Below are 26,856 nucleotides of genomic sequence, written 5' to 3'. Positions count from 1 at the left end.
CACATGTGGCTGTCAAGTTTTCCCAATATCATTTATTGAAGAGGATGTCTTTTCTCATTGTATATTCTTGGCTTCTTTGTCATAAATTATTTGATCATGTATGTATGGGTTTATTACTGGACTCTCTATTCTGTTGATCAATGTGTCTGTTTTTTACACCAATACCAAATTTTGATTGTTAAAGCTTTGAAATATAGTTTGAAATCAGGAAGTATGATGCCTTTAGGTTTGTTCTTCATTCTCAGGACTGCTTTGACTGTTTGGGGTCTTTTGTGGTTCCATATAAGTTTTAGATGTTCTTCACTCTCTATTTCCTGTACCTGAGACCTCAACCTGCTATCTCTATGTTTCCCATTCCGCATATTGCTGTCTTCTTTCTAGCCAAAAATTTGTTGGGGTCTTTGGGTAGAAATTTAGAAATAAATCTAACTTTATGCAAGTGTAAGGGCTCCAGAGTTTGGGCGATGGACAATAAAGCCATAAGATGTCAAATTACACCCATCTAGGAGTAGGGAAACCTGGAATCAATATTCAGTTCTAGGGAGGAGACTCTGATTCAGTGGGTCAGGTATGAAGCTTTGTAACTGTTTATGAAAATTTTTCCCCAAAATAACTGATTTTCATCCCAAGTTTGAGAATAATATCTAGCCTAGAGCATAGAGAAATGAAAATATTCCGGGGCAAAAGAGAACATGACTCATCGCTGTATATTTATGTTCATTAGATAAAGTGACAGAGTGCTTAGGCTGCCTCATCCTGAAGAATAAAAATGAAAAATCAGAATCTGCAGCAGATTTACCCTCAAACCCCTAAGCCAAATAGCTCCTCAAAATCACATGATTGAAGCCTCCCCAAGACCTTTCTTCGTGGTATTTTACGCTGTTGTAGAGTGGAGCCTCGGGGGAAGGCCACTAACTAGGCCTGGAGAGTCAAGGAAGAGTTTTCAGATGAGGTAATTTTAGGTGGAAGGCATTTACAGATTGGGCCCTTATTTGGACCTGAATCTTGAGGCATTTTAGAGCCTAAGCATGAAGAGGTTTAGTTTGAAAGAAATTAAAACCACTCAGTGAACAGCTTATTTCATCTATCTGAACAAAATTTAATTCCATGGACAATGATAGAAACTATCTCCCTTACCTCACATTATTCCACCCTGAACTGGATACCTTATTTCTACTCCTGTCTATCTAGAGCCAATCTACTCAAGTAAAAGCGTATAACTAGTAACTAAATGAGAAATTTTAAAAAACACATTGATGTATTTTTATTTTGACTACATGTTTGCTTCTGACCATTCTGGATTATAATTATATATTTTTTTGTAGTTATTAATTTCATTATCAAATATTTGAAAGATATAGACAATTCAGAAAACAAAATGATATCCATATTCTCATGTTAATGTTTTACCTTACTTGCTCCAGATTGTTCTCATTTGTGAAGAAATAAACTGTCATAGAGACTGTCAGTGTCTAGCCCCATCTCACCACTGACATCTTGATGCTTGCTAAGGAAAATACTTCAGTAATATTGATATTTACCTAAGTCCTGTGAAGGATTTTAGGAATCAAGTACTCCATCTTCCTTTGACAACAGAGTCCTGAAGATTCTAGTAAGTAGGCAGAGTTCCAGAAATATGGCAGAGCTGGTCACCTAAGAATGTTGTTTTTCTATTCCTAACAGGCTTCTGTGCTATATCAGGAATGTTTGCAAGTGTGTTGGGCTGAGGGTCATATTCCCATTTTGATCCCTAGAGTTTCTCATATCACCTAATCCTCTCTACTTCTTCATTCTCCCTACAGCTGGGCTCATTCAAGCACTTGCTAATTTTGGATGATAGCAGTAGCTACTTTGCAGGCATCCCTGCCTCCCAACTTTCACACGTTTCATGCATCTGGGTGTTATTAAATCTTTTTTGAGTTCTCTGGTGTACCCATCCCCATGTGCACTTTAGTGAGGCAACAGAAAAGAGGAAGCAATTCTGGTGTATTACAACAACAGCAGCAACAACAACAACATCATCATCATCATCATCATCATCATCATCTCATATTTATTGAATGCTGTCTGCCAATAATATTTCTATAAACTTTATATGCATTAATTCATTAAATTATCATAGCATCTCTATGACATAGGTACTACAATTATTTCTATTTTAAGGACAAAAAAAATGCTTAAGCACTAAAAGAGTAAGTGACTTGCTCAAGTTTTCCCATCTAGTATGTGATCCAGCCAAGGTTTAGACATGGGCTTTCTAGCTCCAAAGCTTGCATTATTCACTATCATGTCACCCTGCCTTTTATGTAGCTCTTGATGACGATGAATGGAAGAGCAAACCCATTAGGGGGGGCTTCAGTTTTTCTTAGTCTTTAATGAATTATACATACACTCTGTCAGCTTCTTCAAAAGCCAGTGTTTTACATCTTTTAAATGAGTTCTGTTTGGCAATTATTTTGAAGTTGAAGTATCTGAAACACCAACATATTCTTCCACAGGAACAATGTCATAAAGAGCAGTTAAATTTTCAGGGAAATCCATAGTTTATTTAAGCCATGAGATAGCTAAATATTTTCATTTGCAATAAAATAAGAGAAAAAAGAAGCAATGCTATCACAACATTGGTAAAAATAGAGGACGGATTGTTATTGTAATTTACTCATATGTGATTGTGCTTAAGGGAAAGGAGAATGAGGAAGTAGAAACTTTAGAGAAGATTTTAGATTTGTAAATACTTAGATCTAATTTCATTTAAAATGTGATATGTTCCTTTTTATTCGATATAGCTGTGATAGTAGTAATGTTTTTGTATTTTTAGAACTCTAAAACAAAAATTTTTTGTGTTATTTGCATATGTAACCAGGAGAAGATGAGAGATTTTGCAGAAGTAATTAGACATGAGTTAGAGGAAAAGAGGGAGAGAAATTATAGTGAATATATATACTTGTTTTAAAAAGAGAGATCATTTGAGCTATAATTTAAAAATAGAAATAGAGTAGATGCTGTATGTGCATGGCTTTCAAGTGAAAAAAAAAATGATACCGAGGAAGAGATTTTGAATGAGAGATTTCCTTATTCCAGTCAACATTTAGCACCATTAACTCAAACCAACATGGTGGACAGAAGAACAAGGAAACTGTACAACCAGCTAGAAGCTGACATTCCCAAAGGGCATTTGTAATTTAACACATATTTTATATTCATCTAATGTTATATTCTTTCAGGTTAAAAATGGATTAGGCATGCTTTTGAGAAAATGTCATTAGAATTCATAAAACCCAAAAGGGAATGCTCTGTGTAATTGTTAATTCTTTCACCTGCAGTGTTTTCCTTTCTCTTTTGTGCATTATTTCATGATATTGCCGATGTACCTCTGCAGGGCCTTTTCTTTTTGAGCTAGCTACTCCTGACATCTCATTATGAGGGCTATAAGGAGCATTGCAAGAGTGGTTTTAAACGCTCTGCTGTTTGTTGTGGCTGGGACAAGCGTGCTCAGTTATTTGGGCTTAGCCCTGTTTCTGTTTCACCTTTCCAATATTTTGTTTCTTTGTTTCATGACACAGTCACTGAAGTGGACATATGTTTTTTAGCCACTGTAAGAGAAAGCTTGTTTCCAATTATTCATGAAGCGGGGAATTTAAGCTCAACCTTCACTGAAGTGAGAAGTAAGTTCTGGATTTGACATTGCTAAGGGACTTAGAAACATTACTGTTTTCAAAATATGTCCCCAGGTCATTAATTAACACTGAAGCAAGTAACTGGAACTGAATTAGTTCAAGTGAACCCTTCCCAACACTGCCCCCATTCTGACCCATATAAAATACACATGATTTAAATCTTATTGAAAACTTTTAAGGGCTCCAATCTCAATAGTTAGAATCACAGATAAACGAAAAATTTTTTCCATTTTGTGAAAGGAGGAATAATGGACCAGAAAAAACTGGATTATTTTTACTTTCATTGTTTAGCTGATGATATTGGCATTAATTGATGGAGATACCTACTGATTGGAAGTATTTGTGGTATAAAGCTTTGTAAGTCCTGCTTATGTGATTACCTTTGAACCATATAACACGTTGTTCTTAGTAGATGTTGGAACGATCTCCAAAATGGACATTCGTTCCCCAGAGGGTATAAAATCGGACTTGTCTAACGTTCTTGGAGAAGTGATAGATACATGCCATCTGATTTATTTTTGACTTTCTACTTAGAACTGTGCTCTGAAATATTTCAATGAAATTGTTCAGTTGCATCACCCAACTCAAATCAGTGGATGCAAAGTTATTTCTCCTGATTTCTGAATTTATATGTCCCAAGTGAACTGAAACTGGTGATTTCTTTCTGCTGAGTAGCAATTTGGAGAGGGTACCTTTGAAATTTTGTGTAAGTAAAATTTCAGAGAAGCTTCTTTGGATCTTTTTTCCTGGGATATAGTTAGGAGGACGGGAAAACATGACTAGCTTTACTATCCTATTGCTGGATAAATGTTAAAATACCCTAATTCCACATCGATGTTTTTGAAAGTTTTTATACAAGAACCTTGAAAAGCACTATATATGCATTCATTTCCTACTCCATTTTTAGATTTAAGACAGGATCAAACATGAGCACATTTTTAATGCTCATTACTAAAGTATATTTTTCTAGTATAAGTAAAATTAATAAAGGAGATTTTTTCTATTTTCTCTGTTATTTGCAACCACCTAAGTGGTTATACAGATGTGGAAGTGAAATTTTTAGTCACCCCCAAAAAAGTTTATTTGTTTCACTCTCTTTAATAATTATTATTTAATCATTCCTTACTAATTTTCACTAAATGTTGCATTAGTACTCACTTATGAAGCCACTTAAAGAGTATGCTGTGCTATGCAGGGCACCTTTTTCATAGAATTAAGCTGGTTCCAGTATATTGAGTGTGTGTCTTGTTCACACAGGGTTTGTCCTGTGGCAGGTAAAATACAATATATTTTGATGAGTGGCTCTCTGGGGGCACATCTGGTTAGGAGGATTACATTAATTTTTTTCAGGAAAAAGTAGAAACAACACAAGTGTAAATTAGCAGAGATGAAAGTGAGCAGAGAAAAGAGCTGTGCACTCAGATGCAGCATTGTTCCTTAACCATGCGGCAGAGAAGTACCAGAAAGACCCAGTTTTTCTGAACCTGTTGTTCCAACTATATAATATAGACAATAACCATTTGATGCAAAAATTAAATTGCAGAACACCTAATAACTTCATGACTTCTTAAACTTTGATCAAAAGGATACCGATTTCTTCAAGAGACCTCATTTGTTAAAAATTAACTTTTAAATGAATGATTATAGGTTTGCAGAATTGATGTCTGATATGTGATATTTGTACAGATAACATACAGCAGTCATGTTGACCTGTCCACCATCACTCTCTCTAGATGGAAATATTGAGGACAATTAGACCCAAAGAGACTAGGCCAAAGCTTGACTGTGTCATTTATTAGCTGTGTGACATGGGGTTAATTCCTGGACTTCTCTGAGGCTTTTTTTTTTTTTTCTTTTGAATGATCAATTATGGTTGATCGTGGGTAACTGAAACCACAGAAAATGAAACCTGGGATAATGAGAGACTACTGTAAATGGCTTTGGCAAACTCACAAGTGCTATCTAAATGCAGGGATCATTATTAGTGTCAGGAGAGTTTCAGAATTTCATATGAAGTTTATTAAAGTGCCTAGAGAGTTGGAATTTGAAATCTATGTTTCTCAATCCTAAACCTTGGCCAGTCATCTGAGATATCACTCTATTGGGAATACGTGGGGCTTAGATCACATTGCTTAACTAATTTCCATGGGAGGTGTTGGCTCATCAAGCAAGATTTTTCTGTGAATCTGATAAGAGCTGGGCCTAGTTGACTTCCATGGTTTAAATTCTGAGAATTTAGAGTTCCAAAATTAAAATGGGAGATGCTGTTCTGTGCCTTAGATGAGCTTGAAAATAAAAATGTCAAGATTATTTAGTATTAGCATTTTATAGTATAGCATTTGCACAGAAAATCAGATATAATCACCAGCAGTGTTTAGATCAGTCTCTAATTTTCCACAGAAAATGGAGAATTCTCTTTCATTGTAGGCATAGGAATTGAAATCATTTATTTCCTCACTCTTATGTTTTGTGTCTGGAAATGCCCATAGGAGCCTCAAGCCCAGCAGTTCATCCTGACCCCACCCCATTATACCCTCAAAGTTCACTCTCATCTCCCTCTTCTCTTTTCCATTCCTATAAGCTCCTACCCATCCTCCTCCTCCTCTCATTCAGCATTCTTCCTAACCCTCTCCTGGTCTCCATCTCCCAATACTCCCCTCTCTTCCTCATTTGCTGAGTTTTAATTATGTACGTGCAAAAGCGTTGAGAAATAGGTTCTGTTAACTTTAATTATTTCATTTTTTTCTCCAGCACCAAATAAGTTTTACCTGGGCCAGTGTGGGCAGAGAAGGAAGGAAGAGATGAGTCTGATACCAGAGACCAACTATTTGGGATAGAATAAACAACTTTCTCTTTCAAACAAGGGTAGGCAGCCTGCTCTTGGCCTCTTTGGAAGAGCCCTTTCCCATCATGCCTTGTATTTTTCTCCCAGAGAAATTCTGGTTCCCAGCTGTCCCCTGGCCATGCTTCAGCCCTCTAGCCTCTCTTCTCTTTGAAGCATCGGTGCTGTCTACACAGCTCCCCTTTGTGCCTTTCCAAATTCTTCACACTTCTGCTGCCAATTTTGGAATGATTCATGGTATCTGCATCCAAAATATTAGTTCTAGAAAAAGATCTCTGGTTTTCTGATCTCATTTGGCTGAGGTGTTCACTATCTTAAGCCAGAGAATAGGGCGGGAGAAAAGTTGAGATTCATGCTAGCTCTTGCCCTGGTTTACTCCTGGTTTGCCACATTTGCTGAAGTTTCCAAACCTAGAATGAAAGTCACGTCTGAAATACAAATGTTCCTCCTTTTTATTCTATTCATTTCACATTCAAGACAAAGTATATGTGTGCCATTATTTATTTTACAATGCTCTAGCTTTCAGCTAAAAATCTCATTGATGATGTTGAAGAACTAAAATCTTTCCTTTGGCCTCATCCAATTATTTTGTATCATTGGTTTCCGTTCCTTTAAATAATATATTAGCTGTTGGTATAGTTAGAAAAATAGTTTTCTTTTCCTAGATTAAAGTTTGCCTGCTTTCCCCTTGCTTTGTTATTCCTAATTATGTCCCCTCCCCACTTACCAAGACCACCCAGAACAGCTTCTTCCTCTTAAGTGCTTACAACCTTTAAAATTTTGCCCATCATAAATGAAAACGGCTGAGTATTTGAACTCTGCATGCAGTGTATGATTATGATGGATAAAACTGTGTTTTTGACATTACTATTCTGACAAATTTAAGTGATTCTTGAGAACTAGTGCTGCAGCCTGACCTATCAGAAATCATCTAAATGCTTTGATGTTGCCACATGTTAAATTCTATCACATTCTTCGTAGGGCTTTGGTAATATTCATGACAGGGAAACTTTTATTCAAATTCATGAATTTTTCTCTCTGTTTACTTTTTAACAAATGGAAAAGGTGCTTTTACTGGTGATATTTAGGTTAAATGGTAGGATTTGCAAGTTCTCATTTAAGCAAAGACCTTGGCAGCTATTTCACAGAACATCATGATTTCTTCAGATGTGATAACAGGGGTATATAATTTTATTTCAATGAAGAAAATTAATAAAAGCAAGGTGGCAGAAGTAGTGAACCATGTGACAGGAGAGAATAATAAAATTTCATATTTGCCTAAAACATGAATACATTTGTTTGTGTACCTTGATATGGCATTACCATTAGTTCTGCTAATAAATATTCCAAATTTACTAGGTTTCACAAACATTTCTTAGTACTAAGGTTTCATGTAGAAAATAAAATAGAGCAACAATGCTTTTTAAAATGCTTACTGCACGCCAGGCACTGTATTCAACACACGTGTTATCTCATTTAACTCTCAGGACAACTCAGTGCAGTAGCTGTTATCATCATTCTTATTTTACCTATTTGGGGCTTTGGTTAGAGAGATTTGGTAACTTGCCTAAGTTACTCTGCAAATGAAAGGAGAATTTCAATACATTTCTCTGAGGCTACAGAACCTGCCCCCAAGCATATTGCTGACTTGGTGCAAAATTCACCTTTAAGGAAGCCGAGAGCCTTCCACAGTGGATGCTGTGTGGACCTGTGGGAGATGGATTTCTCTTCCTCGTTTCCTTTCTTGTCAAAGCTATTCTCCTGCCCCTCCCCCCCTTTTTAAGGAAGATATGAAATGTCCTTTATAAACCTGTCTTAAATATGTCCATTTTTCTTGAACAAACTAGAATTTACCATTTCCCCCTTTTATTATAGAGTCTTACATGGTTAAACTATTTTTACTTTATATCTCCACGAGACCAAATCAGATTTCCCTTCTGGCTGAGAGTGAAAGTAAAAGATAGGCAAACATCTCCTGTTTAGGATAACAGCTAGTATGAGACAGAGGAGGGTAACAAAAGCGAAGGGAGAGTGCTGAAACAGCATTGCTGTGTCAACATTCTGTTTATGTCAACACTTGGGGCTTAAGGAAAGCCAGGATTTTGGTGGAGCCCTCTACTTATATTGTTAGTGGAGTAGCTGCAGTCTGTAATACAATAATTCTAAAAAGCCAGACTTCTGTTCTATAAAACTTTGGAAAATATGTTTGATTTTCATATGGAATTTTATAATACTATTAGGATAAACTCTTGTGTCACTGGAAGAGAATAGTAGGATCTTTAAGTGGGAAAGAAACAGAATGATTGAGGCCAGATCGACTAACAATTTCAGATTGATTCAGTTCAAGGTAACAGTTATCCTTTAGACCAATGATAGCAAAAAGATCCAGATTAGGAGAGTTTTTCTGGTTAATTGCTTAATGTTATTTCACTTTAGTCTCAAATACATACTGGCAAAGAAAAGTGTTTTTACTTGCAAAAATTCTGAGAATTATCCTATTTTCTGAACCAGATTTGCAAAATTACAGGCAAATACTGGTGCTTTGTTACATTGTCTATCATATGTAAAACAAAACAACAACAAAAAACATTGTATTACTTTGCCTTCTTTTAAAGTACCACACAATCCTTTTCTAATGTGGAAACATTTGAAACTTATTTTGTTTTGGTTTTTACTTTTTGTAAAATATTCCTAGAATGGAGAGTAGTAACACACTCACAAACTATAAGCTCAAAGTGTTGAAGAAAATTTCTTGCTAGTAAATGTCATGCCTACATCTTGATTAGACTATCCTTGGAAAGATAACAGAAAGGTGAGAAGTTCAGCTGATGCTCTTTATTACTAATATATTCTACTACATGCTATAAGATTAAAAATTTGTTGTATTGATTCCTTCTGCAAATTTCATCAATAAACTTAGCAGATTTAAGGTTTTGAAATGAAAAGGACTTGGTTTAAACTGTAGCTTTATCACTAACTAGTCATGTGTCTTTAAGAGAATCGCTTAACTTTATTATCTTTTCACTCACCTATTCTCGCTTTTTTCATTAAGAGCAGAAATTTCCCTTATAGAATGGCTGTGAAGGTTAACAAGCTAATGCACACAAGATGCTCAACGAATTGCTTATATGTAGGAACCAGTAGTTTTTTTTTTTTTTAAGGTTATGTTTTATCATTATCAGCCACATTAATATAGTCTGTTGACTTAATTTTTATCATATAAATATTGACCTAAGATATACTTCAGGTATGTACAGAGAATTACACCACTCTTTGTGGTCTTTATTTTTAATCTGAAGGTATATAAAGGAAGGCAACCTCAAAGCGATGCCGTCTGAACCTCATGGTATATGTGTATCTTATCAATGGCTCTCTTTGCTTCAGCTCCAAACTTTATGTGGGCCATTTACTTTCCCCTTAGAGGCCTAACTCCCAACTTACCCTCAGAACCTCTCTGGGACCATCGGTTTCACGAACATGCAGCTGAATTAAGCGGCACCCCTGAACCGCTGCAACCCTGAGGTGCCCTCCTTGGCAGAACAAAGGAAACCGGAGTTATGATTAGAGAAGCAGCCAACACGTTCACAGAGTCTCTGGAACCATCTCCTCCTAAAGAGTGCTTTGCTTAATAATGGTCTGGAAAAGGGATCTATCAGCAAGAAGCTTAAAATAACTCAGCTCCACGTGCAGTTTTCAGATGCCACTCTGATTCAGGGTGGGCCCTTCTTTCAGAGGTGGGAAAACCCGGCCATGTGGGTGGTCTTAGGGATTTCACTTGAAGATGGAAAACTTGTCAGCTCAAATTTCCATCAGAAATTTCTTTTGTTTCTCACTCTCACTAGGTTAGAACTACACTCTGCATTTTTCTCTGATATTTCAGTGGGTAGCCAGGCATGAGACTTCAGGACCATCTGGGATATGAACATGGATTTACTACTGTGTAGCATTTTTTTTAAAAAAAGGAAAAAGCTCCCTTTAAAAACTTTATTTAAAAAAACATATCTACCAAAATGACCTCGAATATAATTTTCTAATAGCTCACATGGAGCCATAATCCAACACAAATGATTTTAGTTTATAATTGGTCCACAGGATGCATGTGACATTTTACACTGTGCATTTCAAATGCATGAGACTTATTTTCATATTGCATAGATGTAATCAAGTGAAACAAATTTCATTGGTGCAGGAAAGGTAACAGAACAGCTGTCTAAATTCAATCTCACGCCTCTATTTCTCTCCTTCCAGGCCATTTTCCATGAGTATAGTGAACTAACCAGTTTCTTGATTGACTGGCAGGAGAGTTCCTAGCCATCAGACTAGTTTCTTTATAATACTTTACTGAAAATCAGCAGAGCTTTGTGGACATTCCAAATAACTCTGAGATTGAACAAACTCTCACACAAGCAACTTTTCTGTGGAAAAAAATTAAGAGTGATAAAACAGCTGAAGATTTTTCCTAAAGAATGAGGGTAATTTAGAACTTAAGCTCATATTTTAAAATTGATCTATTTGGAGAGCGATCATATGTTTCAGCAAATACTTATTGTTCTGGCATAATTGATTGTGGTTCTTCTAATGACTCTCAAAAGTGCCAGGGTTTGTACAGTTAATTTTATGATCAGTATGATAATGAGGTACACAGGGACATACATACAACCTATGAACCTGGCAGCACATACACCCTGCGAATCATTAATGTTCTTTTAAGTTTTGTGCAAATAAATGCTCTTTCTCAGGTGTTGAATATTTGAGTGTTTAATTATGTCCTTTGTATAAGATTGAATTCATCACAGCCTAATGTTTATTATTTATACCCACTCTCATTTTAAACAAGTAAAGATGTCTTACAAAAACAAACCTAACAAGAAAAAAAAGGTGGGAAAAATTAGTGAAAGGAAAAAATAAGGTTAGTTAAACCAAGATGAAACTTGGGACACAGTTAGTACTCCAAATGTATGCTTTAATGTCTTATAACTACAAGCCAAATTTTCGTTTTTGAGCTTCCTGGCAGCCAGTGAAAAGAAACATGATCAGCTACATGATTCACAGTATCCACAGGGAAGGAAAGAATGTTAGGGGTATGAGAGCTGTTCATGCTTTACGGTACCAATACTAAGTATAATGGAAGCCCAAAGATGCTTAGGAAACTCCACGACAGTGCTCTTGCTAGCCTTCCTCTTCTTTTGGCAACTGTACCATGGCAATTCCCGTCAACTTGTTCCTCAAACTCCACTCTTACAATATTTTCTTGCACCATTTTTCTTCCTGGCCACTAACCACACCAGAGTGCAATGCCTGACTTCCTATGTAAGCCTCCACAATCATTGAAATAATTTATCAATCAGAGTTCCATCTGCACCTAAATTAATTTGACTCAATGCTGTCATCTTTGGCCATTTCCCAATGCACCAGCTTCTTCAGAAATCCATCTTATTACTCATGTCCTTTATTGCTCTGTGTATTCTCCTCATCCTTTTTTCTACTGCCTTTCATCTCAATTCTTTCCACCAGTCTTCCCTTGACCTGTCTACCCAGTATCCTTTTTTTCTGAATTTTCCTCTAGTATATTCCATAATAGAAACCTATCTGGTCTCTGAAAACAGCACTTCTATTTTATTTTGTGATGATCTCTCTGCCACATGCCATTAGACCAAGATTAGATTAGGTCCCCCTAAATTCCTCTTTCTACTTCCAGGTTAGTGCATACCTAGTCTTGTGTTTATTCTTTGAGGTCCATGCCATTGTGATCATCCTTTTCTTGACCCAACTCCTGCACATGAGTCACACTCTTGCTCATCACTCCAAAGTCCAATGTTCAGATGGACCACAATTCTAATGCCTTAGCTTCCAAATTTCTTAACATCCTAATCACATTTGCTTCCATTTCAGCAGCTTACTCCCATAGCCACATTCCTGAAGAATTTATCACAGCTGCTGTGATTTCAGAACAAACAAGAAAACCTTCTATTTATCTATCAACCTTACCTCTTTGCCTACCTCAACCTTTTGAATCCTCTGTTGTGTACAGGTCTGTTACCATTTTAGAGATGTTGTTGCTTCCTCCTCTATTTAAATACTTGCCCGCTTCACAATGCCTTACTCTCTAATTCTCTCACTAATATTCTCTGTTCTCCATTGTACTCTCTATTGTTGCTTTTCTATTGTACCCTCTTCAGGATCTATTTAAGCATCTGCATTTTACTTTTATACTTAAGCTTCTGCTCATAGGTAGATCTCACTCCATTCAAATGTTTACATTAATGCTATTAGTGATACCCAGCCTGGTTGGCAGTGATTCTTCCATCTTCAGCCTGTCAGCTCTTAGCTCTTATTCAAATCCTTCTGGTGGTTATTCTAAATCTTTCTCCTACCATGCATCTGTGAGCAACTTAAATTCAATTTCTGGCCCTGGCTGTACATTGTCGTGAGTGTTGTTGAATTGAGTTAAGTATTGATTAAATGTTGTTAAATGAATGAAACCTTCATAGTCATCTCATTTTTTTAAAAAAAAATCTTACTTTCTCTCCATTTACTGGTAACCGATAACCTTGTCTCCTTTCTCATGGAGAAGATAGAAGCCAACTTAAGAATATCCCTCTCAACTTTATGCACCTCTCCTCTCCTTTATTTCTAGCTCAATGAAAAAGCTATTCACATTTGTCTAAGGCTAATCTCTTCAGCTGTGTCCTAAACCCCTATACTCACTATACTCCCCATCTCCCCACAACACACACTCACTTTGTGAACTCTACATGAGGTCTCTCTTCTAGATCTTCAGTTATTCATTTCTAATAATTTTTTCTCTTAGTGCATAAGTTTGTCCAAGGCTTTTATAATTTAATCCTAAACTTTCCCTCTTTGTTCTCTTTTCAAACTGCTCTAGCCAATATCCCAAAGTTGTCAAATCTAGTGGATAATCTTCCATGTTGTTGCCTCAGTCTTCTCTCCTGATTTTTCCCTCTTTCTTAACACTGTATTCTCTTGGTTTGTATGATACTTTTTTGCTGTGTCTTGTTGCTTATTCTCAGATGGCTCCATGGATACCTCTCCATTAAGTCATACTTCTAACAGTTTCATTTCCAAGAGTTAAATTCTCTTTTTTCATGCTTTACTTTCTCTTTCAGTGACCTCAGCTAAATTCTCAATTTCGATCATGGACATTGTGATGATCCCAAGGGTGCATCTTTAATTACAGTCTCTCTCTTGGAGACTCTGATTAAAAGAAATTATTTATTTCTTGTTCTGTGGATACTTCACAATTAAACATGCCTAGAAACAAGTTCATCACCCTCCAAATCCTCTTCATACTCTTTGTTTGTGATTGATGCTACTGTGCATGCACATTAAACCAGGAAACACCCAACCTCCTCATTTCTCTCTCCCTTCGGCACCTAGTTCATCTTTAAGTCCTGTCAGTGTCTCATTATCTGTCATTTTCATGCTTTTTCTTCCATTTCTGTTGTCATTGTCTTAGTTCAGGTTCTCTTCATTTCTTATCTGAATCTGTACAAGAGGTTCTAACTGGTCACATTGTCACTTGAATTCATTCGTCATATAACTGACAGTGTGATTTTTCTAAAGGGAAAATATGAACATGTTACTCCCTTGCTTAAAATCCTTCCATTTCTCCTATACCTTTTAAGATCAAGTTCTGAATTCCTAATAGGATGCATAAGGCCCATGGTGATGTGACCACTACTAGCTTTGTAGCATTGTCAACTGGCCATAGCAATATCATGCACTTGCCATTTCCCTGTGTCCCATGCTCTTTATACTGTGGGTTGGTACAAGCTGCTTCTCTGCCCAACCTACTGTGCTCCCATGTTTCCTCCTGCTCAGGTCACTCCATAAAGTCTTAAACTTTCCAGAATATGCCTGGCCCCATAACATATATCTTCAGATGCCTCCATCTCTCATCGACTATAAAACTGTGAGCACCTCAGATAGGAATTTTTTCTCTTTTATTCATTATCTTCAAGTCAACCCTACCACTTGCTTCAACTTATTGATTTTCACAAATTGAATTTTCTATTCTGTAATAGATTCTAGAGACTAGTTTAAATCTTATCGAATAAAAGCACAATCGTAAGGCAATAACTTGCCACTGCTGCTATGCATAAACATGCATGGTAAAGCCCAAGGAGTGAAAGGGCCATGTCTGTGTAGCTTTTGTCACCAACACACTATTAGAATACCTTTGTCATCTATGATCTGTTGCTATATCTGTTTGCATCGACAATTAAGGAATTGAAGTTTAGGAATACTAAAAGTGTGTAAGTTCAAATTTTCAATTATGCATTATATATTGAAAGGTAAAATATGATATATAGAAAGATAAAATGTCATACTTAAACACGAATTTTCATTATTTAAAAAAAGTTTTCTATGGAAACTTTGGCTTAATTTTATGCACCATTACTGTATAGCTTCTAGCAGTTTCATGATTTACTGTATCATTAAATTCTGTTTAATTTTTCACTTCCTAAATGCATTTTGGCTTGTGTCAGATAATGCTTCCAGTTCCCCAGTACATCAGTACTTATGGGGCCTACCTATCTTATTTTCAGTGTTTGCAACAGGTCACCCCTACCCCATTTAACTTTGGATTTGTGAACTTACCATCTGGAACTCAGAGGCACCTGATTTGCATCAACTATATATAATATCAGGGTCTTTGGAACTCCAGAATTGCATAATCTTGGGTGAAGGAAATTTAGCAGTATGTTAATTCTTCATTATGCATTGTACCTATAGTATTTAGTTTGCTCTAGCTTTCTTTTTCCTTTTGAATTTACTTAAATTTGTGTTTCCTGTTTATATGAACTGGGGTGATCCAGAGCCCTCAACGGGCAATAAATCCTGCAGAGCAAAGGCAGACTAAAATAGGAAAACATTCTTTCTCCTGGTGCAATAGACAAGGCTGCTCTGGAGCCTGCAATATGGTTTTTATGTGTTTTTGTTTTTGTTTTGCTTTGCTTTGTTTTGTTTTTTAATTCCCAGTGTGAGTTGAACACAAGGAGGGACCAAGAATTACAGACCATTTTTCTCTATTCCAATACTCACGCAGAAAAAGCTCTAGCAATCAGATTGGAGATCGCAGATAGGAATAGAACTGTATGTAATCTAATGTCTACAGTTTAACTACGAAGAGAATCTGGGAGAAAATTACTCCTGAAATCTCTCCTTGCTCTCAGTGATTGAATTCTTTAAGGTAAAATACAAGAAAATGTTTACATTTGATCTACAAAATGAGTTCCATTTAGAGAAGTGATTTTCTCTACCTTTTGGACTATTTGCTTAATGGATTAGGATAATCCAAATAACAGAACATTACCCTATTAGGTTTTTCAGTCAAAACTCCTATTTTACGGATGAAAAAACTGAGGCTGAGAGAGATAAAACTGGTTTATCTTTCTTTTCCCATTTATCTCTAATTCTTTTAAACACACATTCATATCTCTTGCCTGCTCATCCCTCCCCACACTACCTTGCCAAACATACTTCCATATAATTAATCCTGATTTTGCTCAGATTTCATTGATAATGGCATGCTAAGCATAGTGTTGGAGTTCCTGAAGTGCTCTACAATAGTGACTGAGCAACTAAAACTCAAATCACTTTCTCAAGAAACTTTTCAGAAGGAAGTGAACAGAACAGGCTCATGCTCCTCGAGCTCTTCCAAGCATAGAAAGAGAAATTTACAAGAGACCACATCTCAAATCCTTGAGACCATCCATGACACTCGATGAAGGCTGTTCAAGGTCCAATTTCTGGAGAAAATTCAGAAACTTCCAAGAAGGGTTTAATTGTTTTTAGCAAGTAAAGGGGCAATACGAAGATGTAGAGAGGAAAAAACAAATGTGTTCAGAGAAGGGTTAAAAGAGAGGCAACTTCCTCAAGTGACCAGATGGCCCAGATCTGGGAAATAAATCTCTTGACAGTTTTTCAAAGTTTGAGAAATGTGTGTTTATAAGTCAGCTAAAACACCTGCTCGAGTTTCACGTTTGGGTTACTTAACGTTCTGTAGAATTTAGCTTGAGTTTTAAAGGGTGATGAGTGATTAGTGAAGCTGACCCTGATCCCTGTTGGATTTTTCAAATTAAATAAATTGTATTTTGCACAGATAACATGTGTAGGTAAAGCATCTGCCATCAGCTTATTTGAAGAGAAATAAACAATGAGATGAACTCTTAATTTTTCCATTAACTTTTTATTTTGAACTAATTATAGACTTACAAAGAGTCGCAGAAATAATAATGGAAGTTCCATGTGTTCTTCACCCGGCTACCTTCCTCCTCCCTGCATGGTAACATCATACATAACTAGAGTTCATTATTAAAACCAAGAAGTTGACAGTGGCTTAATACAATTAACTAGACTACAGATCTTACTCAAATTTCACCAGTTTTTAAAGTATTCATTTTGTATGTGCATAATTCTAGGAAATTTTATCCCACATATAAATTCATGTAACCATCCCCACAACCAAGATACAGAACTGTTCTATCACTGTGAAAAGACTCCTTCATACTACTCTTCTGTAATTACCTTTTATCAACTTCGTATAGGACAGAATACACCATGCAACCCCTTTTCTTTATTATTCTTCATGAGATGGGAAACATGTTTTTATTCTACAGAAAATAATAAGAACTCTTTTGTTTTTAAAGAATATCATAAAAAATTGAGGTGAAACTTTCCACAAAATTATATAATATATATCATATGGTATTTAACACAGTTCAGACTCCTAATACTATTCTTGAGCAATGTCAAACTTTTTGACAGGTATAAAGCCTCACTATAGGTGTAAGTAATAGGTTCATAATAGAGTAAAAGAATGTTGTGTCAAATATAGTAAAAGCTGCTCTGTCTGGTACTAGTCAATGAGGATTTTGACAAAATCATGTAATCTTTTTTTCTGATTATAGAGGTGAGATTGATGTTCTAACATCTTACTCTTTTTATTATATATCTTGGATAGACCGAAGAGTGCCTAAAAGGTACATTCTTCTTTCAGGACAGAAGAAAAGATGTTTTGGGAAGTTCTTTATCTAAAGTTTAAAAAGTTAAAAATCAGATGTTCTTTAGAGTAAAGGACTTAACAAGAACCTTTGTGCTGAGCTGGCATCAAAAATGCTTCTATAAACTCCCAAGAAGCAAAAGAATAAGTAACTTCTGACTATTAACTAGATTAACTTCTAGTTGATGACGTTTGAATTTATCTGAGACTGCACAGTCTCGTTATGTTTCTTGGGGAAAGCTGTTACAGGGATAGACTAGAAAAACAGGCAGATCTTAAACTCTTCAAGATTAGGGTTTGGGAGATGAGATTCTACTTACCGCTACTTACTACTTACCAGGTGCCACACTGCACTGTAGACAAAAGCTTACCATGGCTCTGCTCAGCATGTTCTGAGGGAAGGTGTGTAAAGCAGGGTTGGCCCTACTAAGGACATATTCCTCAGAGAGTTTAGTTAGGAAGAACAAAAGGAACATTTTCTCAATCTATTGAGATTTTGCTTCCCAGAAATTGTCGGTTTGGCTCAAATAAACTCATTCAAAAAAAGGAGGAGGAAGTGGTGGCGGTGGTGGAGGCAGAGGAGAGGGAGAGGAGGAGGAGGACAGTGATGGCAAAGCTTGATTAGAAGCCTCTGATACCAGGAGGTCATCAATTATTGATCTTGGCCCAGTGGCTCTCAAACTTTATCATGGTTAATTATGGCTGGAGTGCTTATTAAAATGTCTCAAACTAAATATTTGTGTTTAGTGAGGGCTTAGATGGTACCTACTTTATTCTCACTGAGCCCAATGTTACTGAAGCAGATGTTCTTGTCCATAGTCCATATTTGGAGAAATCTGCTCCAAGATTGCGTAGTCTCCCATCCTCATTTTGATGGTAATTCAAAGTGAACCCAGAGCAATGATTAAATGCCATCTAAAAATCACACAGTGCCTGGAACTTGTCGCCTGACTTCCAAATTAACTAGTATTAAAATGACAACCAAAAACCTCACTTTTTTAAAAAAAGAAGGAAAAAATGCATGATTATAGGCATAGGAAAATTTTCTCTTAAACTGAGAAAAAAAGTTTGGCTGGAAATTATAAAAACTTGGACCAACGTGTCCAAACATCAAACAGAAAAGGCTGCCAATGTGGAAAGAATGCACAGTCAACATGGCGCTGGGTGCCACATGATTCCAACAAGGACAAGGTCTCAGAATTCGAACGATAAACTGTTTACACAGTTTCCTGGGAGCTCAAAGCATTTTGGTAGATTGTTTTATTTAATACTGAATAATGCTTACACTGAACTCATTATTATTGATTCTATGTTGCTGCCATGGAGACTAAAACACAAAGAGAAGTGGCTGGTTTGTGGTAATGAAGACTACAATGTACACAGCTAGGTGGCTGGTTAACTGCCCCAACCTCTCTTTAGGCAGACACCAGCACGTAATTCGATGATCCCAATGCTTCTTCACAGCTCCACTGGGCATCAAAGAATATCTTTCAACATGATCCAAGAACACACGTTGCCAATATAGGCTTGAAATTTAGACATACTTTTTAATATATTGTTTAGTTTAAAGTATTGTTTTAAGTTGTACTGTTTTAAGGACAGATGTGAAACTGAAAACTCAAGCAGATTGGCCGTACCTTAGAATAACTGCCCAGGGCTGGGAATAATGAAAGTAAAATAGAGAAAGAGAAGGGGGTTAATTCACATATTAACTCTACCCAATGCTGCTAGTGTGTGAAGTGCAGGATAGTATATAGAGTAACTACCTACAGGACTGCAGGAAAATGGTCTTGGAACACTTGGTTTTAGTATACAAATTCTTTCCTCATTTTGCAGATTCATTTTCAGGTTTAAATTGAGTCCTAGAGTAAGAGCCTTACTTTCCTTTTTTAGTTTTTGCAGTTGGGACAAAACAACAACAACAACAACTATATAGTACTATACAGGGATAAAACAATATGTTGGAGTACCTGAAAATAACTTTGTAAATAAGTTGCATGCTTTTCCAATGTGAGTTATACATTTCTTGAATTTGTTTATTTTTCTGTAATCTTATAAGAAATTCCCACTACTATCTCCTTATTTATTTAGCCATTATTTATTGAGCATCCATTGTATACCACAACTATGCCAGAGTCTAGAGGAAACACTAGTGATATTGCTCAAAATCAATAACCTGTTTCTCTTTATTAACTAAAAATTTTACATAATATATTCACCTTTTCTATTTATGTAAAATTAACTATTGCTTTACCTTATAACTTAGGTAACATATTTACAAATTTATTTGCTCATTGCAAATAGTCTCATTAGAAGAATTAGCTTAACCAATATGAAGAATTAAAGCCAAAGAAATTGTTTTAGTGAAGTAAAAATGTGAACAATATTTGCTCAAATATTTTCTTGGTCTAAGGAATGAATCTTTTTTATTTTGCAATAAAAATCTTTCTTTAGTCATGCATTTTTATAATCCCGATCTTCAATATTAAACTCAATTATCTCACTAAGTGCAGTGCCTCTGCAGAATGTTATTGCTAGAAGAAAGAATGAAGTGAGAATAATTGGTTACTTCTATTTACTTTAAAATTCAAAGAATTTAATGCCATATTTGCTTCTGTCTTCAGCCTTAATTTTTCATTCTAGAGTCCATGGGAAGAAATATGTGCAGCAATAAATCCATATTACATTATAAAATTATTTTTCTTTAAATGTACACAGAATATTTGCCTCATAAGAACAACTTTCTGTTCTTCCTTTATTCCACCAAGTTGCTTGGTAGTTTAGATAATAACTTAATTTAGAAATGAAGAAACTCAAGTATAATGAGATATGAAATGATGTTCCCAAGTGAGTACATTCAGTTTGTGACCCAGATGTGACAAGAATAGGTGGTGATGTTTTTTTTTTTTTTTTTACCAAGTCACATAGTCATCTGTTATGTGAAATACAGAATATTTACAATGCCAAAAGTGTTCTCTCAATTATATAATGATGTATGAGATGTATGAGGTCTTCACAAGTCAGTCCACATGGAGATGCTACTTCCAGTATACCATGAATATTCGTATGCATCTGTGATTAGTCATAAGATATTACTAGCTGTGATTATATTGGTTAGAATTGAGCAAAAAAAGTTTTTCTATCCTGAATGTCTATTTGCAGATTTATTGCCTGAAACATATTTACTTGTTTATTACAACATCTGTTAAATCTGTGTTATTTTTAAATGGCATATCTAGATATAAAGTGGTATCACTAAATATTACCCTTGGGTTGATCAGGCAATATTGACTGGATAACATTTATGTTTGAAACATATGACACTGAGTATATAGGTTGAATTCTTCTTATTTCAATAATAGAGTTGTTTGGTAATAGCTGTCAAATGTTTGGGTTTAATTCTACCAGAACTCCATCCCATATATGTGGGTTAATAGTGATATTGATAACTATTTGCAAAGGACATTATTATTTTGAAAGGGCTTTAAAAGATACCTCATAAACTGAGTGGACATATAATGCTAATTAGAGAGGCAGTAAATACCAGGCACCTGTACAGAGCTAAACTATTCAACTTGAGCAAATGCAAGTAGCTTTTTGACTTAAGCCTTAATACTTTACCCTGTTGGTGACACCTGGAAGCCTTGGAGGTTTCCTTCATAAGACTATCCTCACTTTTTTCAGCTTAAATTAGTCCTATCACTTTTTCATGGTTTAGTTCAAACCAACCTTCTGAAAATAAATATCCCTGTTTGTTCTTGTCCATTTATCTCTTATTTCTGGTCTCCTAAAACATGTAGAGTCAACATCTTGTTATTTTTATACTTGAATGTATGCTGCTGTTATTACACAACGCACATAAAGTCATGGTTCATGTGGTCAGTTCTAGAGGGGTGTCATGGGCGAATATACACAGTCTATTAAAGTCCTTTATTTCAAGAGAACATATACTCAGCTACTCATCTTCAAATTCTCTGTTTCGTTGCATCAACTTCCCTCATACACCACAATTTCTTCAATATCTCTCCTCTCAATAACCATCTTATTACAAATCCATACACAGAAATATTTATCTAGGATAAGTGTGCTTCTGGTCATGGCAAAGTAACTAGTAATGGACTTTCCCATCCCCTGTAAGAAAGTAGGAACTTATAAAGAGAAAATATAAAGCAACTGGTTTTAGACATCAGGCAATAGGTAGATGGATCATCTCCCTTGAGAGAAGAAAAAAAAAATGAGGGGGAGGGGGCTCTATGACTGACTCATCTTTCTGCCTGTAGGTGTTCAATGGATCCTGGCCCAGAGAGAGAGACTCAAGTAGTTGGCGATTTCCCCTGAGGGGACAGAGATCAGAGTTGAGTAAAATGGAGGTAGAAGAAAGGAATCTCCTTAGAGACAAAGCTCCAGAACTTTGCATGAAGAAAGCAGGGGTGGGGGTAGGGTGAGGGTGAGTGTCCCTTGAATTTCTGAACAAAAATTAAACTGTGTATGTATAGGGTGATACTCGAGGAGGACAAGAATAATCAAGAAGCTGTAAGCCAAACAATTCCAAGAGATCATATTGGGCTGGGAGACATTCTAGTTTCAGCAAGAACGGAGAGACTCAGTGTACACATAGGCATTCAGTAGAGACTTCCAAATGGTCAAACCTCAGAAATAAGGCTAAATTAGGCCTGCCCTAACAAAACCTAGGAACCTTAAAAGGAACATATTGTTTGTTCAGGCATTTAAATGCCTGAAATCAAAAGGCAACATTCTTTGAAGGGAGACAGAACAATTTAGATAACAACATAGCATTCATAATGCAGCATCCAATCCAAATTTACTAGAAATTGAAAGAGGCAAAAAACATGTAAACAATAACCAAGAGAAAATTAGATATGAAAAAAATAGACCCAGAAATGACCGAGATGAGGGAATTAGACAAAGGCTGAATGTCTACTACATTAATGTAAACACCTAACCAATGTTAAAAGCAAAAACTTTAAAAGAGCCTTTTAAATATTCTGTAAAGTACGACATAAATATAATGAGAAGAATGGAATGTATAGAAAAGAACCATGTGGAGCTTCCAGAGCTGAAAAAAAAAATGAGTTGAAAAGTTTATAGAATGAGCTTAATGTATTAGATACGGAAGGCACAATAATAGCTACTATCCGGAATGAAGCACTTGTATCCAAAATATAAAAATAACTGTTATAATTCAATAATAATAAGTTAAACCAATTAAAATGGGCAAAAGTTTGAACAGACATTTCACAAAGATCTACAAATAGCCAGTTAGACATAAAAAGATATGATGTTAGTCATCATAAAAATGTAAGTTAAAACCACAGTGAAATACCACTGTATATCATTAGAAAGGCTAAACCAAATTGATAGCAACAAGTGTGTCTGAGAATGGGGAACAACTAAAATTATCATTCATTGCTTCTGGTACTATAAAATGCAATAGCCACTTTGTAAAATAGTCTGGCAATTTCTGAAAAATTTAAAATACACTTACGAGATGACCAAGAGAAGTGAAATTTAAACATTTGAAAAAAGCTATTGAACTCTAAGAAGAAAACACTCTTTCAGTCTTTGCCACTGTGTAGCTCTTGCTTTAATAAACTCCTACTCTTTCTTCTCTTTCTGATTCTTTGTCACAGAAGTCTGTTAAATGATAAACTAAAGCATACTAAAAATTTTTAAGAGTTTATTGAGCCAAAATTGATTTGAATCAAGTGGTGTCAAATCAAAAATGCTTGGGAGTGCTGCACAGACAGCTGCAGGAGAGAGATTTATAGAGCAAAAACAGAAGCAAAGTAAGAAAATTATCAATTGGCTATAGCTTAAAGTCTAGATGGCTGTTTGCAATTGGTTGTCAGATTTTGATTTTATGCCATTGAGGCATTTACAGGCTTAGGTTTTGGTTTACTTTGTAGGATGCTACTGCATTAGAGTCACCTCAGTTTAATGACCTCCTTGTTTAACTAATGTAGTAAGTCCAAGTACTTAAGTGATTAAGCAGGGTCTTCTTGAATTTGAGGAGCAGGAAGGAGACAAGGTTGACCAACTGAATTCACCTCTAGCTATGAGAGAGAAGCAGAATGACAGGAAAACTTGCATACTATTGTTATCACTGTGTCGTAGTTGTGATGCTCTTATTGATTACTCCGTTTCTGAATTAAAGCTTCTCTTTCAAGGATTATCTAGTCTTATTAAGAAGAAAATATCTGACGGAAAGTGTCATCAAAGCAGAAGTACAATGTTATGTGTGTTCATGTGTATTTCTGACAGAAGCATTGACACTTTATTGAGCTCGATGTTGGTCTTATTTCTCTAAGTTTTAAATACAAAAGCAAGGGTAGTCTCTTGAACGTCTACTGTATTAATGTAAGCATGTAACACAGTGTTAAGAATATAGATAGTGTTCCATTAGCTTAGATAATTGCTTGATCAGTTTGTCAGTTAGTATTAGCTTTGGCAGAATCCCCTGAACAGAAAACCCAAATAACTGTGACATAAAAAGATGCAGGTTTTCCTTTCTCTTTTCTATAAGAGGTAGAAAGTTCAGGGCTGGTACATCAGGACCATAGTTATCCAGTAACCGGCCTCCTATTCTTTCTGTGTCATCATCCTTTGCACCTCTCATTCATCTCCAAAATGTTCCAAAGTGACAGCTGGAGTGCTGCTGTCCATCACATTTATATACTAGACAGAAAGAAGTACTTTGTAGTGGTACGGAAGACCGTAAATAAACACCCTCCTGGAGAATCAGAATTTTCCCAGAAGCCCCACACAATTACTTCCACTTTAGTCTCATTTGTCACTGCTTGTTGTAGAAAGACTAGAAAATATACTGTTTTCGCAGCACAAAATACCTCCCTAAATACAATCAGATTCTATAAGAAAGAAGGGGAAATGCCAAGTAGGTGATCAAACAGCCATCCTTGCCACAATCTGTTTTTTTCAGTTAGTCTTACTAAGGCTGATATGGCTATTGCCAGCTAGGTAATTATATTTTTCCTTTTTTCTAAACTGAGTAGAAGAAATTGTTGATTCATCCATTAGGCATTTAACCCTTGACCTCCAAAACTGGCCACATCGAAAAAGGACCCTGTTTCATTAAGTATGCCAAATAAATAATATTTCCCAAGAATGTGTCTTTTTATAAATTCTTATGAATTTCATAATTCTCCAATCAGTTTTTTAGTTATATTAACTGATTTCCTTTCCACAACAGAATATTCGTAGTGGCTAATGCTGAAGTTTTGGAGGTTCCATGTATAGTTCTCTTGTGTAGTGTTGCCATATTTTGCTTGGCAAATAGGAGAAATAACTTTCAAGAGGTGCTAGGAAACATATGAAGATAGAGACGCCTCCACAATAAAGAGATGGCTGTGGGATATTATGGAGGATGCAAAAGTAAACTGATTACAAATCATCCTTTAGAATCTTAATACCAAATAGTCAATGTTGAAGGAGTAAGTTAGGGATGGTTCGAAGTAGCTGAGAGAAGTATCTATGAGTCAGATGAGCCACACTTGTCCTCTCTCCAAAAGTTAGAATAGGCTAAATCTCCTACAAAACAAAAATAGACAAATTCTGTTTATATTAATTTAGAAGTACTAGTTTTACTGGTGTCCGGTGGCTAGAGATAATAATTAACATTAGCTGCCAAGGTCCCAGCAGAACTCAGGAAATTGAATTATTACTTTATTCACCTCTCAAATAAAATAATAGGATATTTTTCTAAATCCTTTTGATCTGCAGCAAGAGAAATGTTGTTCCATTTGAAAGCACTGCTATTATCAACAATAATGGAAAGGACAGTAAATGGCACCCAGACATCAGCTCTGTGGCAGGTGCTATGCTGAATGAAGTTTAAGTATAGTTTCTGCCCTGTGGTCTAGATCAATTTTGCAGCCATTATTCTGTTACATTTAGTTTCAGGACTAAATGGCCAATTGTGTAGTTAGGTTCTTGCCAGTGCATTTGTCTATGGCAGCAGCATCCACTTTTGTGATGAGTCATAAGTACAAAATTGAATGTGAAGAGGAAAAATAAATGAATCACAAAGCCTGTTAGAGGCCTTTGAAAGTCCAGCCCAAGTGCTAATAAATGCTAAAGGGGAACATATTTACCGTAGTAGAGATAGATTAAATGGATTAAATTGGTAGATAATTGGAAAAGGTATGTGGGAAAATTGAATGAGAGTAATGGGTAAATAGCATAGTACAAATGGACAAGTTTCTGGTGTCTAAATTGGGTACAGCCAAGGCCAGTGCAGTTTTCTTGGGCCAGAATGTTTCTGCATGCCAAGCACATCTGGTTTGAAGCATCTTTAACTTAGTGATGCCTTTTAGAAGGAATGCTTTAATTAGGCAAAGAAATGGGGTGCAGTACAAGATTATGGGGTATAGTCCATGAAAAAGCTTAGAGACTATAGACTCATTAATTTATCTTAGATGATTGGTACGAAGGAAGGTGGGGTCTGTGTACATCTCCTCAGCACTGTGGCATACTGTCTGTGACTAGCATCTTCACTGGCCTAGCTAGGCAGAATTGTTTTACTACTTTTGTTTATAGTAGTTTGTTCGTGCATTCATTTCTTAATTAATTGATTCATTTAATAATTGATGTCTACATACAAAATGCTGGAAAATAAATAAGATTTTTAAAAATATCAGCCACTGTCTGAAGTGTCAAACATTTATGCATGGGAAGATATAAAGAATGTTTAATGTGTAGGCTTTTCAAGGAAATTGAGGTGATAAATAGCAGCTCATTGGGAGTGCTAGCTATCTGAGTCTTTTTTTTAAGTGTTAAAATGTTTCTTGAGGAATAAAAAAAAGTGTAGGACCTTAAGATTAAGGATTGCAACCTTTATCCTTCCTTCTTTGTGATTCATAAACACCCATTAACATTTTTTTTCCAATTATGTGGTTGACAAAGTAATGACTTCATTGCATATTCTTCATTGCACGTTTTAGCACTAGTGAACTTTTCTTATTTTGCATAAGATTGTTTACCTCTAGTGGGACTGACTTCTGGTTCAATGACTATTTTGATTAACTGAGCATTTTGATATATGAATTTGAATTCAATATAATACACTTAGCAATGACAGTATCTCTGAAATGACTTAATCTGGTTCAAATCTGTAGATACCTCAGGAATTTCTAAACTAAGGCACAAAAACAAACAAACAAAAAACTGTAAGATCAACCCATATAGTAACATATTATTATTACTGTAATGCAGGACTGCATATATGGAAGCCATGAGAAGTGGAGCTGAGCCTATACTAACCTTGGGTAGACCCG

At 35.8% G+C, this 26,856-nt stretch overlaps 1 long non-coding RNA gene across 1 annotated transcript in view; it reads left to right on the top strand.

Moving 5' to 3' along the window:
* LOC107517427 overlaps window positions 1-26,856 on the top strand; it is a 148,898-nt gene that overhangs the window by 26,826 nt on the left and 95,216 nt on the right. The gene's annotated exons all lie outside the window — the stretch shown is intronic.

The sequence above is a fragment of the Rousettus aegyptiacus genome, unplaced genomic scaffold (genome assembly GCF_014176215.1).
Source record: "Rousettus aegyptiacus isolate mRouAeg1 unplaced genomic scaffold, mRouAeg1.p scaffold_m13_p_8, whole genome shotgun sequence".
NCBI classification, from domain to species: Eukaryota; Metazoa; Chordata; class Mammalia; order Chiroptera; family Pteropodidae; genus Rousettus; species Rousettus aegyptiacus.
Note: the sequence above shows the minus strand (reverse complement) of the source record. Positions and strands in the feature narration are given on the sequence as shown.